The sequence below is a fragment of the Trachypithecus francoisi genome, unplaced genomic scaffold (assembly GCF_009764315.1).
Source record: "Trachypithecus francoisi isolate TF-2019V2 unplaced genomic scaffold, Tfra_2.0 Lachesis_group2, whole genome shotgun sequence".
Lineage (NCBI taxonomy): Eukaryota > Metazoa > Chordata > Mammalia > Primates > Cercopithecidae > Trachypithecus > Trachypithecus francoisi.
The window spans coordinates 127426365-127440995 of NW_022681465.1; positions in this window are offsets into that span (position 1 = coordinate 127426365).

A 14631-nucleotide genomic window follows, 5' to 3' on the forward strand; every position below is an offset into this window, starting at 1 on the left:
TATGTAAAAAGACCAAATCTACGTCTGATTGGGGTGCCTGAAAGTGAGGGGAAAAATGGAACCAAGTTGGAAAATACTCTGCAGGATATCATCCAGGAGAACTTCCCCAACCTAGTAGGGCAGGCCAACATTCAAATTCAGGAAATACAGAGAACGCCACAAAGATACTCCTAAAGAAGAGCAACTCCAAGACACATAATTGGCAGATTCACCAAAGTTGAAAAGAAGGAAAAAATCTTAAGGGCAGCCAGAGAGAAAGGCCGGGTTACCCACAAAGGGAAGCCCATCAGACTAACAGCAGATCTCTCGGCAGAAACTCTACAAGCCAGAAGAGAGTGGGGGCCAATATTCAACATTCCTAAAGAAAAGAATTTTAAACCCAGAATTTCATATCCAGCCAAACTAAGTTTCATAAGTGAAGGAGAAATAAAATCCTTTACAGATAAGCAAATGCTTAGAGATTTTGAAACCACCAGGCCTGCCTTACAAGAGACCCTGAAGGAAGCCCTAAACATTGAAAGGAAAAACTGGTACCAGCCATTGCAAAAACATGCCAAAATGAAAAGGCCAGTGAGGTTAAGAAGAAACTGCATCAACTAACGAGCAAAATAACCAGTTAATATCATAATGGCAGGATCAAGTTCACATATAACAATATTAACCTTAAATGTAAATGGACTAAATGGTCCAATTAAAAGACACAGACTGGCAAACTGAATAAAGAGTCAAGACCCATCAGTTTGCTGTATTCAGGAGACCCATCTCACATGCAGAGACATACATAGGCTCAAAATAAAGGGATGGAGGAAGATCTACCAAGCAAATGGAGAACAAAAAAAAGCAGAGGTTGCAATCCTAGTCTCTGATAAAACAGACTTTAAACCATCAAAGATCAAAAGAGACAAAGAAGGCCATTACATAATGGTAAAGGGATCAATTCAACAGGAAGAGCTAACTCTCCTAAATATCTATGCACCCAATACAGGAGCACCCAGATTCATAAAGCAAGTCCTTAGAGACTTACAAAGAGACTTAGACTCCCATACAATAATAATGGGAGACGTCAACATCCCACTGTCAACATTAGACAGATCAATGAGACAGAAAGTTAACAAGGATATCCAGGAATTGAACTCATCTCTGCAACAAGCAGACCTAATAGACATCTACAGAACTCTCCACCCCAAATCAACAGAATATACATTCTTCTCAGCACATCACACTTATTCCAAAATTGACCACATAGTTGGAAGTAAAGCACTCCTCAGCAAATGTACAAGTACAGAAATTATAAGAAACTGTCTCTTAGACCACAGTGCAATCAAACTAGAACTCAGGACTAACAAACTCAATCAAAACTGCTCAACAACATGGAAACTGAATGACCTGCTCCTGAATGACTACTGGGTACATAACGAAATGAAAGCAGAAATAAAGATGTTCTTTGAAACCAAGGAGAACAAAGATACAACACACCAGAATCTCTGGGACACATTTAAAGCAGTGTGTAGAGGCAAATTTATAGCACTAAATGCCCACAAGAGAAAGCAGCAAAGATCTAAAATTGACACTCTAACATCACAATGAAAAGAACTAGAGAAGCAAGAGCAAACACATTCCAAAGCTAGCAGAAGGCAAAAATAACTAAGATCAGAGCAGAACTGAAGGAGACAGAGACACAAAAAACCCTCCAAAAAATCAATGAATCCAGGAGTTGGTTTTTTGAAAAGATCAACAAAATTGATAGACCGCTAGCAAGACTAATAAAGAAGAAAAGAGAGAAGAATCAAATAGACGCAATAAAAAATGATAAAGGGGATATCACCACCGACCCCACAGAAATACAAACTACCATCAGAGAATACTATAAACACCTCTACGCAAATCAACTAGAAAATCTAGAAGAAATGAATAATTTCCTGGACACTTACACTCTCCCAAGATTAAACCAGGAAGAAGCTGAATCCCTGAATAGCCCAATAGCAGGCTCTGAAATTGAGGCAATAATTAATAGCCTACCAACCAAAAAAAAGTCCAGGACCAGATGGATTCACAACTGAATTCTACCAGAGGTACAAGAAGGAGCTAGTACCATTCCTTCTGAAACTATTCCAATCAAGAGAAAAAGAGGGAATCCTCCCTAACTTATTTTATGAGGCCAACATCATCCTGATACCAAAGTTGGCAGAGACACAACAAAAAAAGAGAATTTTAGACCAATATCCCTGATGAACATCGACGTAAAAATCCTCAATAAAATACTGGCAAACCGGATCTAGCAGCACATCAAAAAGTTTATCCACCATGAATCAAGTGGGCTTCATCCCTGGGGTGCAAGACTGGTTCAACATATGCAAATCAATAAACGTAACCCAGCCTATAAACAGAACCAAAGACAAAAACCACATTATTATCTCAATAGATGCAGAAAAGGCCTTTGACAAAATCCAACAGCCCTTCATGCTACAAATGCTCAATAAATTCGGTATTGATGGAACGTATCTCAAAATAATAAGAGCTATTTATGACAAACCCACAGCCAATATCATACTGAATGGGCAAAAACTGGAAAAATTCCCTTTGAAAACTGGCACAAGACAGGGATGCCCTCTCTCACCACTCCTATTCAACATAGTGTTGGAAGTTCTGGCTAGGGCAATCAGACAAGAGAAAGAAATCAAGGGTATTCAGTTAGGAAAAGAAGAAGTCAAATTGTCCCTGTTTGCAGATGACATGATTGTATATTTAGAAAACCCCATTGTCTCAGCCCAAAATCTCCTTAAGCTGATAAGAAACTTCAGCAAGGTCTCAGGATACAAAATTAATGTGCAAAAATCACAAGCATTCTTATATACCAGTAACAGACAAACAGAGAGCCAAATCAGGAATGAACTTCCATTCACAATTGCTTCAAAGAGAATCAAATACCTAGGAATCCAGCTTACAAGGGATGTAAAGGACCTCTTCAAGGAGAACTACAAACCACTGCTCAGTGAAATAAAAGAGGACACAAACAAATGGAAGAACATACCATGCTCATGGATAGGAAGAATCAATATCATGAAAATGGCCCGACTGCCCAAGGTCATTTATAGATTCAATGCCATATCCATCAAGCTACCAATGAGTTTCTTCACAGAATTGGAAAAAACTGCTTTAAAGTTCATATGGAACCAAAAAAGAGCCCGCATTGCCTGACAATCCTAAGTCATAAGAACAAAGCTGGAGGCATCATGCTACCTGACTTCAAACTATACTACAAGGCTACAGTAACCAAAACAGCATGGTACTGGTACCAAAACAGAGATATAGACCAATGGAACAGAACAGAGTCCTCAGAAATATTACCACACATCTACAGCCATCTGATCTTTGACAAACCTGAGAAAAACAAGAAATGGGGAAAGGATTTTATTTAAGGATTTATTTAATAAATGGTGCCTGGAAAACTGGCTAGCCATAAGTAGAAAGCTGAAACTGGATCCCTTCCTTACTCCTTATACAAAAATTAATTCAAGATGGATTAGAGACTTAAATGTTAGACCTAATACCATAAAAACCCTAGAAGAAAACCAAGGTAATACCATTCAGGACATAGGCATGGGCAAGGACTTCATGTCTAAAACACCAAAAGCAACGGCAACAAAAGCCAAAATTGACAAATGGGATCTAATTAAACTAAAGAGTTTCTGCACAGCAAAAGAAACTACTATCAGGGTGAACAGGCAACCTACAGAATGGGAGAAAATTTTTCCAATCTACTCATCTGACAAAGGGCTAATATCCAGTACCTACAAAGAACTCAAACAAATTTACAAGAAAAAAACAAACAACCCCATCAAAAAGTGGGCAAAGGATAGGAACAGACACTTCTCAAAAGAAGACATTCATGCAGCCAACAGACACATGAAAAAATGCTCGTCATCACTGGCCATCAGAGAAATGCAAATCAAAACCACAATGAGATACCATCTCACACCAGTTAGAATGGCAATCATTAAAAAGTCAGGAAACAATAGGTGCTGGAGAGGATGTGGAGAAATAGGAACACTTTTACACTGTTGGTGGGATTGTAAACTAGTTCAACCATTATGGAAAACAGTATGGCGATTCCTCAAGGATCTACAACTAGAAGTACCATATGACCCAGCCATCCCACTACTGGGTATATACCCAAAGGATTATAAATTACTCTACTACAAAGACACATGCACACGTATGTTTATTGCGGCACTATTCACAATAGCAAAGACTTGGAATCAACCCAAATGTCCATCTGTCACAGACTGGATTAAGAAAATGTGGCACATATACACCATGGAATACTATGCAGCCATAAAAAAGGATGAGTTTGCGTCCTTTGTAGGGACATGGATGCAGCTGGAAACCATCATTCTCAGCAAACTATCGCAAGAACAGAAAACCAAACACCGCATGTTCTCACTCATAGGTAGAAACTGAACAATGAGATCACTTGGACTCGGGAAGGGGAACATCACACACTGGGGCCTATTATGGGGAGGGGGGAGGGGGGGAGGGATTGCATTGGGAGTTATACCTGATGTAAATGACGAGTTGATGGGTGCTGACGAGTTGATGGGTGCAGCACACGAACATGGCACTAGTATACATATGTAACAAACCTGCACATTATGCACATGTACCCTAGAACTTAAAGTATAATAATAATAAATAAAAAAGTAATATAGCTTTTGATGCCTATTACACAGGTTCAAAAAATAAAATATATTGAAATATTCAGTGTGTGTGTTATATGAAAATACATATTCTCATATTTAGTTGGTAGGTGATAAACTGGTACAGCAGTTCTGAAAGTCTAATATACCATTTATCTATATTATAAATACGTGTAGCCTAGAGCCCAGAAAATCCAGCAACACTAAAACCATTCATCCTATCTCTCATGTAGAATTATAAATATAAAAAATTGAATATAAACAATTTAGATATGTTCACAGGAAAGCTTATTATCACAATAACAACAAAAAGACAAAATGAAATTTAAAAATTCTAAATATTCATTGATAGGGTAATTATAAATCCAAAAATAAAGTATTTCAGAAATTAAAAAAAAGCAAAGTAAATCTATTGACTTGAAAATATATCAATAGCAGTATTGGTCAATAAAATAACTTGGGTGTATTTATGTATATAAATATATGCTGAAGCAAAATATTGCTTACAAATGATATTTATAATTGTTAGCCATGAAAAGTTGATTAGAGGAAAGAAGGAAAATTTTTACCTTAAGGCTTCAAAAAATTAGTTTGGTCAATGGTTTTGCTGGTATGTGTATGCTCTTCAGTTTTCCTAAATTTTCTCAAAGGAGTATCAGTTACATTTACAGTATTTTAAAACAGAAGTTGCCTTGCATCTTGATAGAGTTAAAATTATGTAGTCAGTAAAAATATATTACTTAAAGACAGACTCCCAGAAGCATATCACAGCTAACCTACTTACTTCTCTTGCAACTTCATTAAGTTCTTTCACCTTTTTGTGCCTCAATTTCCTCAAATGCAAAATGAGCCTAAAAATACCTCCTGTGCAGCACTGTTTTTATGAAACATCAAATGAGGCATCAATCTGATATTGAAAGTAAAGTATATGCTTTGTGACTGGCACATAAAGAGACTTCAATAAATATGGTAGTATGATTTTTATTGTTTTTCTTGGTGATAGTAACAGTGGAGAAGAAAATAGCTAGCTTTGATATTTCAGGAGAGGTTAGTCGAATGTGGGAACAGATAGAATGTGAAATTTATGTCCTTTGAACTACCACCCAGTTTTTTGAAGAAGTAAGCTATATCAAGGTGATTTTTCTCCAGCCTGGGTGACAGAGAGAGAGAACCTGTCTCAAAAAAAGATTATTTTTCTTTACTACCACTTAAATCACCATACCAGCCTCATATTCCCCTTCCTTGCAGTTGCTCTGGGTGATCATTCAGTCTACAGATGTATTCTTCTGTACCCCATCTTTGAGCCTCTATGCCAGCTCTTTCCATCAATGAGAATGTCCATACCACCTGTTGACAGCCAACCCATCTTGCAAAGAAAAACTCGTTCTTGCACTACTGCTTTCATTCTTCGTTTCCCATGCTCTATGGACATTGCTAGCACATCCACTTGGTCACCTTGTATCATCATTTTGCCAATGTAGATCACCTACAAGATAAACTTCTTGATGAGTGTGGGAGACTTGAGAGGCAAGGGATGGTGAGATGTATTAAAGTTGATGCCCACACAGAATTTAATAAAACACAACTTAGATAACTTTCAGTGACTATTAAGTGAATTTAATATAATATGAAGATGGAGGAGCTAAGGAAAAGGCAAATATTGAACTTAATTTTTTGCTTAGGTAATTATGATGCTGTAAAAAAATAGGATAGTGGGGATTTTCTTAAAAATTAATAAAGAGTGAGATTTCTATTTCAATTCCTACTCCCAAATTAAAATAAAAATGACAGCAACAAAAGTAGTGAAGGAAACCCCATTTTCAGTGGAACTAAGGAAGAATCATAACCCTAAACCACAGCCACAAAATATGAAGGTTAGAGTAAAATTTGAACTAAATCAAGGGAGACTGTGGTAAAAGAAATAAAAACTTTGTTTTTCACAGTAGAGGATGCATTTTAGGTGACACAGCCTTAAAGGACCAAATAATCTTTCTTGAAAAGGAGAGTTATGAGTGAGTACATAAGCCAGAGGCATATGCCTGAACTTTATTCCCCATACCACTGTTTGCATATAAGTTTGATGGGAGGTCCACACTGTACAGGTGTACAGGAAATGGTTCAGTGAGATGGAAAGATAAAGGAAAGAATAAATGTTTTACGTACTGATTACAGCAAGCTGCCTAAAAATAAATAAATGCTAAATTGCAATACATGAAGTCTACATATAATTGATTATTTTAAAGAGAAATGTAGATTCCTGGATTTATCTCAGAAAATATTAAGAAAAGAATTGAAAATTCAGTCAAAAAGCTGCCTTTCGAACCGTTACAAGGCAGTGACTGTTTACAGGGGAAATGTAATAAACCTTTAAGAACCGGATAATTTCTATTGCTATGTTATTTAAGCTGTTCCACACCATTAATTTTTAAAATACTAGTTTAAAAGAAAGTCTTTTCCAGATCTTTTTACAAAGCAAGAACAACTGTGATTCTGAACTATAATAAAGGTAACTCCCCCAAAAAATATGTAAAAGAAAATACAAAGCTCACTTTTTTATTTATTATGTAATTTTAAATGACACATAATAATCATACATATTTATAGGATGCAGAGCATGTTTTGATACAAATATGCAATGTGTAATGATCAAATCCATGTAATTTGTATAGCTATACGTCATATATTTTCATTGTGTTGGGAATATTCAAAATCCTCTCTTGAAGCTATCTGAAAATATATAATACGTTTTTATTAACTATAATCACTTTACAGTGCTACAGAACATTAGAACTTATTCCATCTATCTAACTGTAACTTTGTACCCACTGACTGACCTCTCTCCCTATCCCCTGCCCATCCTTTCCAGCCTCTTGTAATCACTATCCTATCTACTTCTCTAAGATCAACTTTATTAGCTTCTACATAGGAGCAAATCTCACTTATTATCAAGACAAAAACTCTGAGTGAAGTAATAGTCAAGTTAATCTAGAAGCTTTTGAAACTAATTATAAATAGGACTCAACTTTAGCTGCTAAGATGGTTCAATATTGAAAAATGTTTATATTAAGAGTATTAGGGGTATATGCTTGTCTCTACCAAAATTTAAAATAGTCTCTTATAAAATTTAACATTCATTCTAATAAAACTTACAGTAAAATGGGAATCAGTAAGATAAACACACAGTCACATAAACATACAGACACTCATTTAGAAACATTCTCAGTAAAGACATTAACAAGCCAAGAATGCCCACATCAAAATAGATGATATTTTTAGGAATTGTTATGAATATGAATTGGCTAGATATAAAATATCATAAAGGAAAATAAAAAAGAGTTATTCTTATCTTCACAAAATTCGATCATATTCCAAAAATCACAAAAGATTCAATGGCATATTATAATAAATGTAGCAACATTTAATAAGAAATTGAGAGTATTCTGTCTTTGCCCATGAACAGTATCATCTTACTTACTTTCTAGGAAAAAGGAAGACTTTATCAGCTTAGCCCCTCATTAAAAGAGAGAAAGAGAAGGAGAGAAATACAGAATCATAACATGGGTAGAGAGAGGCAAATTGGAAAATTAAGATCAGCAATTTTGCAATAACTAAGATTCTAGATGTATCTGGAGACAGAGTCAGAAAAACAATTACAGAAGAAAAGGGGCTTAGGGCAGAAATAGTTATGTAGAAAGTAAAGAATTTTATAGTTTGAGTACTAGAGAGAGATTTTGAGTGAGTGCTCAGGTGACCGGCTCAGAGAAGCTTGCAGGTGTGACTCATTAAGAAGGCCCTATGGCTAGGGGCATGGGCAGGCCAACAGACTCAGAAAAACATGGGGACTAAATAATTTCAGAGAAACAAGAGGGTGAATATGACATCTTCTGGGTAAATAAAAGTTCTACATGGAACATTCCTAAGAGATGGACAAAAATAATTTCTTTTGGACATGATAACAGATTACAGTGTCCAACCATCCTTTTTATTTCCCCATTGGTGAAAAATGAGAAGCATAGTGTCTGCCATCCAACTTGCTGGAAAACATAAGTGGAGTTCCTTTCTTTGGAGGCATGAATTATGATTGTAAATAGTGTGGTGGTTAAAATTATCAGTTCTAGATTTTTTTTCATTACTTTTAATTAACAAATAACAATTGTATATATTTACAGCATACAACATGATGTCTTGAATATATATATATTTACATACATATATATGTACACATACACATCATGGAATGGCTAAATAGAGCTAATTAACATTTGTATCACCTCGCATACTGATTTGTGGCAAGAACACTTATAATCTACTCTCAGAAATCTCTAAGTGTAAAGTACATTGTCATGAACTCTAGTCACCATACTCTACAACTGATCTTTCTTTTGGTGTTTTGTTTTGTTTTTGAGGCAAGGTCTCATTCTTTCACCCAGGCTGGAGTGCAGTGGCACAATCTCGGCTCACTGCAACCTTCATCTACTGGGCTCAAGCAATTCTCCCACCTCAGCCTCCTGAGTATCTGCAACTACAGGCACATGCCACCACACCAGGCTAATTTTGCATGTTTTTTTTGTAGAGATTGGGTTTCCTCATATTGCCCAGGCTAGTCTCAAAATCCTGGGCTCAAGCGATCCACCTGCCTCATCCTCCCAAAGTGCTGGGATTATAGGCATAAGCCACTGTGCTTGGCTACAACAGATCTCTTGACCTTATTTCTCCTAACTGAAATTTTGTATCACGTGACCAATATCGCCCCAATTCTTCCCACCAACACTTCTCCCAGCACCTGGCAACTGCCATTCTACTCTCTCCTTCTATGTGACATACCCAGTTCTAGATTACAGGATTGAAATTCTAGGTTTGTTTCTGAATCTTCTGTGTATTGGTTTCTTACCTATAAAATGTAATAATAATAGCACCTCTTACCTAATTTTGTTGTAAGTATTGAATAATTAAAGAACATGTTTAATACAAAATTTGAATTTGTATGTATTCAATAAATACTCTTTTTTTTTTTTTTTTTTTTTTTTTTTTGAGACGGAGTCTCGCTCTGTCGCCCAGGCTGGAGTGCAGTGGCCGGATCTCAGCTCACTGCAAGCTCCGCCTCCCGGGTTTACGCCATTCTCCTGCCTCAGCCTCCCGAGTGGCTGGGACTACAGGCGCCCGCCACCTCGCCCGGCTAGTTTTTTGTATTTTTTTAGTAGAGACGGGGTTTCACTGTGTTCGCCAGGATGGTCTCGATCTCCTGACCTTGTGATCCACCCGTCTCGGCCTCCCAAAGTGCTGGGATTACAGGCTTGAGCCACCGCGCCCGGCCAATAAATACTCTTTTAATGAAATACACTATGTTAATTTTCTTGGGAAATATATATTGATATGCCACTATACAGTTAGTCATCTCCCAATATAATATCCTTTAGCTCCAGCTTACCTTATTAACATAACATAACAGGAAAGGCATTCTTTAATACTGAACATCTACTAAATAAAGTATTTTTTAATGTTGATTCTCATATTTAGTTTTTTTTTCCTTTTTTTAAATTATACTTTAAGTTCTAGGGTACATGTGCAGAACACGCAGGTTTGTTACATATGTATATATGTGCCATATTGGTGTGCTGCACCCATTAACTCATCATTTACATTAGGTATATCTCCTAAAAAACTGGCAATTCATTGTCACACGAAAACTTTTTTTGAATTATTACATAAAATTTCACAGACAATAAAGGATAGACTGTGTTTAGTTTCATGGTGAGCAATCATCCAAAGAAAAGAAAGAAAACAGTTGTTTGACTTCAGAAGGAACTATGTTTACCACTTCACAAAACTGAGAAGATAATTTGGATGAGGAGATAGATTTCTCATTAAAAAAAAAAAAAAAACCCAATTTCTTTTAGTTCCTGCTGTGTCTTCCTTCAAAAGGATGATCAGCTTTATACATTTCTAATTTTTCCTCAATTGAATGTACAGACATAACCTGAATACATCCTTATCATTTATTTTCAAAAGAGATATCATGACTCCCTGCCACATTGCTATTTATACTACCCACAAGACAGTCAACCTGATGACACAGGATGAAAATGGATTCCAGCCCTACCCAAGAGTCTACTGCACTATAAAGCAACTTTGTTAACTTCACTTACTGAAGTTTAAATTGTCATGTATTGGTAGTTTGTTCCTGGCACTGACTTCCTGCCCTAGAGTGGAGATTACTGCCGTAACTACTGGTTCATTCTTCATCACCAGGCTTTTAGCTCTCTTTGGCCACTCTAAGGTAATATTTAAGTACTTTGCATCACAGTACTACTTTAGCATGACTAACAATGATATATATATATGTCGAAAAATAAGCAAATCTTCACAAGAACTATGTGTACCAGGTATTACTAGTGGGAAATATGACCGGCTAGGTCTGGTGAAGGCAGATCTTGAAGAATTATTAAAACAGAGAAGCAAGTTAGTTCACTGTGGACTTATTTATATTTAGCCTACTCAGGGTTTACTGTGATTTTGAATCAGAGAATTCTTGATCTTGAACAAATCTGGAAAATTATCAGCTATCATCTCATTACATATTGCCCCTTTCTCCTTCACACTTCTTTTTGCATTCTCATTAAAAACTTTTTTTGTTTTGTTTTGTTTTTGTTTTTGTTTTTGAGACAGGGTCTTGCTTGATTGCCTAGGCTGGAGTGCAGTGGCACAATCTCCTCTCACTGCAGCCTCCGTGTCCACGCTCAACTGATCCTCCCACCTCAACCTCCGAGGAGCTGCGGACTCCAGGCGTATGCCAAAGCCCAGCTAATTTTTGTATTGTTTCCTTTGTTTGTTTGTTTGTTTGTTTTTGCAGATATGGGGTTTCACCATGTTGGCCAGGCTGATCTCGGACTCCTGAGCTCAAGCGATCCACCCACCTCAGCCTCCCAAAGTGCTGGGATTACAGGCATGAGCCACAACACCCAGCCAGTAAATTGTCATTAAACACATGTTAGTACTTTTCATCCTTTACTCCTCACTGTTTTTTTTTTTTTTTTTTTTTTTTTTCTTGAGACGGAGTCTCGTTCTGTCGCCCAGGCTGGAGTGCAGTGGCGAGATCCTGGCTCACGGCAAGCTCCGCCTCCCGGGTTCACGCCTTTCTCCTGCCTCAGCCTCCCGAGTAGCTGGGACTACAGGCGCCCATCACCACGCCCGGCTATTTTTTTGTATTTGTAGTAGAGACCGGGTTTCACCGTGATCTCAATCTCCTGACCTCGTGATCCACCCGCCTCGGCCTCCCCAAGTGCTGGGATTACAAGTGTGAGCCACCGCGCCCGGCCTTGCTCCTCACTTTTACAGTTTTCATTGCATTTTCTCTCTATGTTGGACGGTTAGTTATTACTTTTAGGTATTCTTTCAGTTTGCTAAACATATCTTTAACTTTGTCCAGTCTGCTATTACACCTATCCATTGCACTTATTTATTTATTTTTATCACATTTTTACAAGTCTTTTTCTTTTTTCTTAAATATGTTTGTTCTCGTTTTATAAACATAAGTAGTGATCATTCTCATATTCTAAATTTTACCATGTTAAGAATATTTATTTTACAGCATTCTTGTATAACTCCACTATACAATATTACACATTATACAATGTACAATTATACAATGTATAATTCCATTATCTGAAGATCCGGGGGATTTGATACTATTGGTTTTATTTTTGGAGTTCCCAGGAGTAATCCATGGGGAGTCTGTGCAGTCTGGGTAGAGACAACATCCCTCCAAAGAGAATTTGTTTTTACTTCTGCCAATCACCCTTAACGCTTTACCAACCCAAGTCTTCTTTATGGTAATTACTAAGTTAGAAGTTGTCAGGACAAAAGGAATAAATTTAAACCACACAGCTAGCCTGAGGCCATATTTGTATTTGCAAGTCTTTAGGAAATGCATTTTTCCATCCAGAGTTCAAGCCAAAGTAGCTAAATTATCTGATCTCATTTTGGAGTTTAGGGGATTTTTTTTTTCTTTTCCTTTCCATGTTTTCATTAGGTTATGCTATTTAAAGCTTCTAGAATTTTCAATTTTAGCTCCTATGTGGACTTCCCACCCCTCATTCACCTTTAAGAATGTCCATTAAAAGAAAAGCCCTTTTGGTTTCTAAGATCGAAAAACACTTCCAGGTAAATCGTAACTTTGGTGCAGTTGACTACTCCAGTCAAAACTTTTTTGTTTTAGGTCACTGTGGAGTTTGCTTACTATCTTAGTCCACTTAAGCTCCTATAACAAAATACCACAAACTGGATGACTTGTAAACAACAGAAATTTATTTCTCACAGTTCTGGAGGCTGGGAAGTCCAAGATTAGGGTGCCAGCACAGTCAGGTTCTGGTGAGGGCCCTCTTCCAGCTTGTAGAGTATTAACTTCTCCCTGTGTCTTCACATGGGGGAAAGGGGCAACATGGCTCTCTGAGCCCGCTTTTATAAGAGCACTAACCCCATTTATGAAGGCTGTGCTTTCATGACAAATTACCTCCCAAAAAACATTACCTGTTCATACTATCACTTTAAGGGTTAAGATTTCAACATATGAATTTAGGGGGACTCCAGCATTCAGACCATAGCACTTACATTCTCACAAGCTCAGCATTTGAAAGAATGTTATGTTTTATCTAGGTATATTTTATCCATGTATCTTACAGTGGGAGGGTTTTCTATTTACTCTATCATCCTGATAGAAATTCAAGTTGAGCATAATCAGTAACTTGACTCAGGAAGTCATGATGTTCTTAAAATGTATCATCTGGATTGAGTCTAGTTCAAACTGATATGCTTAAGTCTCACATCTTTGTAACCTCTCAGCCCAAGATCCATATCCAGAATTAGCCACATCTGGTAGTCAGAGTTGTTGATGGCAAGTGATAGAAACTGACCAACTGTCTTAAACAACAATAAAAAGAAATAATAGGGATATCAGGGATTCCCAAAATCAGTCGCAGGCCTAAAGGATGAAAAAGAATAAAGAAAACTGTCATGTACATCTGGTTCAATATTCAAAAATTCCCTCCAGGAGCAATGATTCAAGCCTAAATCTTTTCTCCACTTCCCAGCTGAGTCCTAGAGATGAGCTTAACTCTCACTAAGGTACAAAAGAGCTTCTCTAAAAGGGAGATGCGATACAGCAAAACAATACAAAATAAAAAGAAATCTTATTTCAGCAGATGTGGCAAAACAGTTGAAAATATGTGACACTTATAATTGATAGAGATTGTTAGATGTCTTATAATGATATACCCTTCCCCAGGAGAATTACACATAAATCAGGTTGCTTTCATCTTATATTTGCTGAGTTTTTGTTATGCTAAGTGCATATTTTTGTATTCCTGTGACAAAATTTTCACATATTTATCTTTATTGCATTTCTGTCACTTGCAAGAAACATTTGGAATTTCAGTGGAATCATCCTTAGCATTGTTCAGTTCCACCCCCACCTTGATATATTCTATGTTCACTTGACCCTTATTGCTTACCATTCTTGAACAATTATATAATTTCCTACTGCTATATTTTGGCCATTATACCCATACTTATTATGTAGACTTTTATTGATATTTAACTAAAAAACTTCTTTTTTATTAAAAAAAAAATTTCTCATGCAATCTGTAAACTAGAAAGTGTTGTGTTTGATGCAACAGCCCTGTTAGTAAGTATTATTATTCCTACTGTAAAGATGAGGAAACTATAGTTTAGAGAAATTAAACAAACAAACAAAACATGCCCAAATCTTACAGAGCTAGTTAAGAGCAGAGATAAGACTCAAAACCTTTATTTGAGTATAAAGTTTTATTCTGGGCAATTAGGTCATTCTGGTGTAAAATTTCTAATAATTGTTTCCAAACTCTTTCCCACTAATAAGTAGATGACTGAATGCCTTCTTTATTATTTCCTAGATTATAAC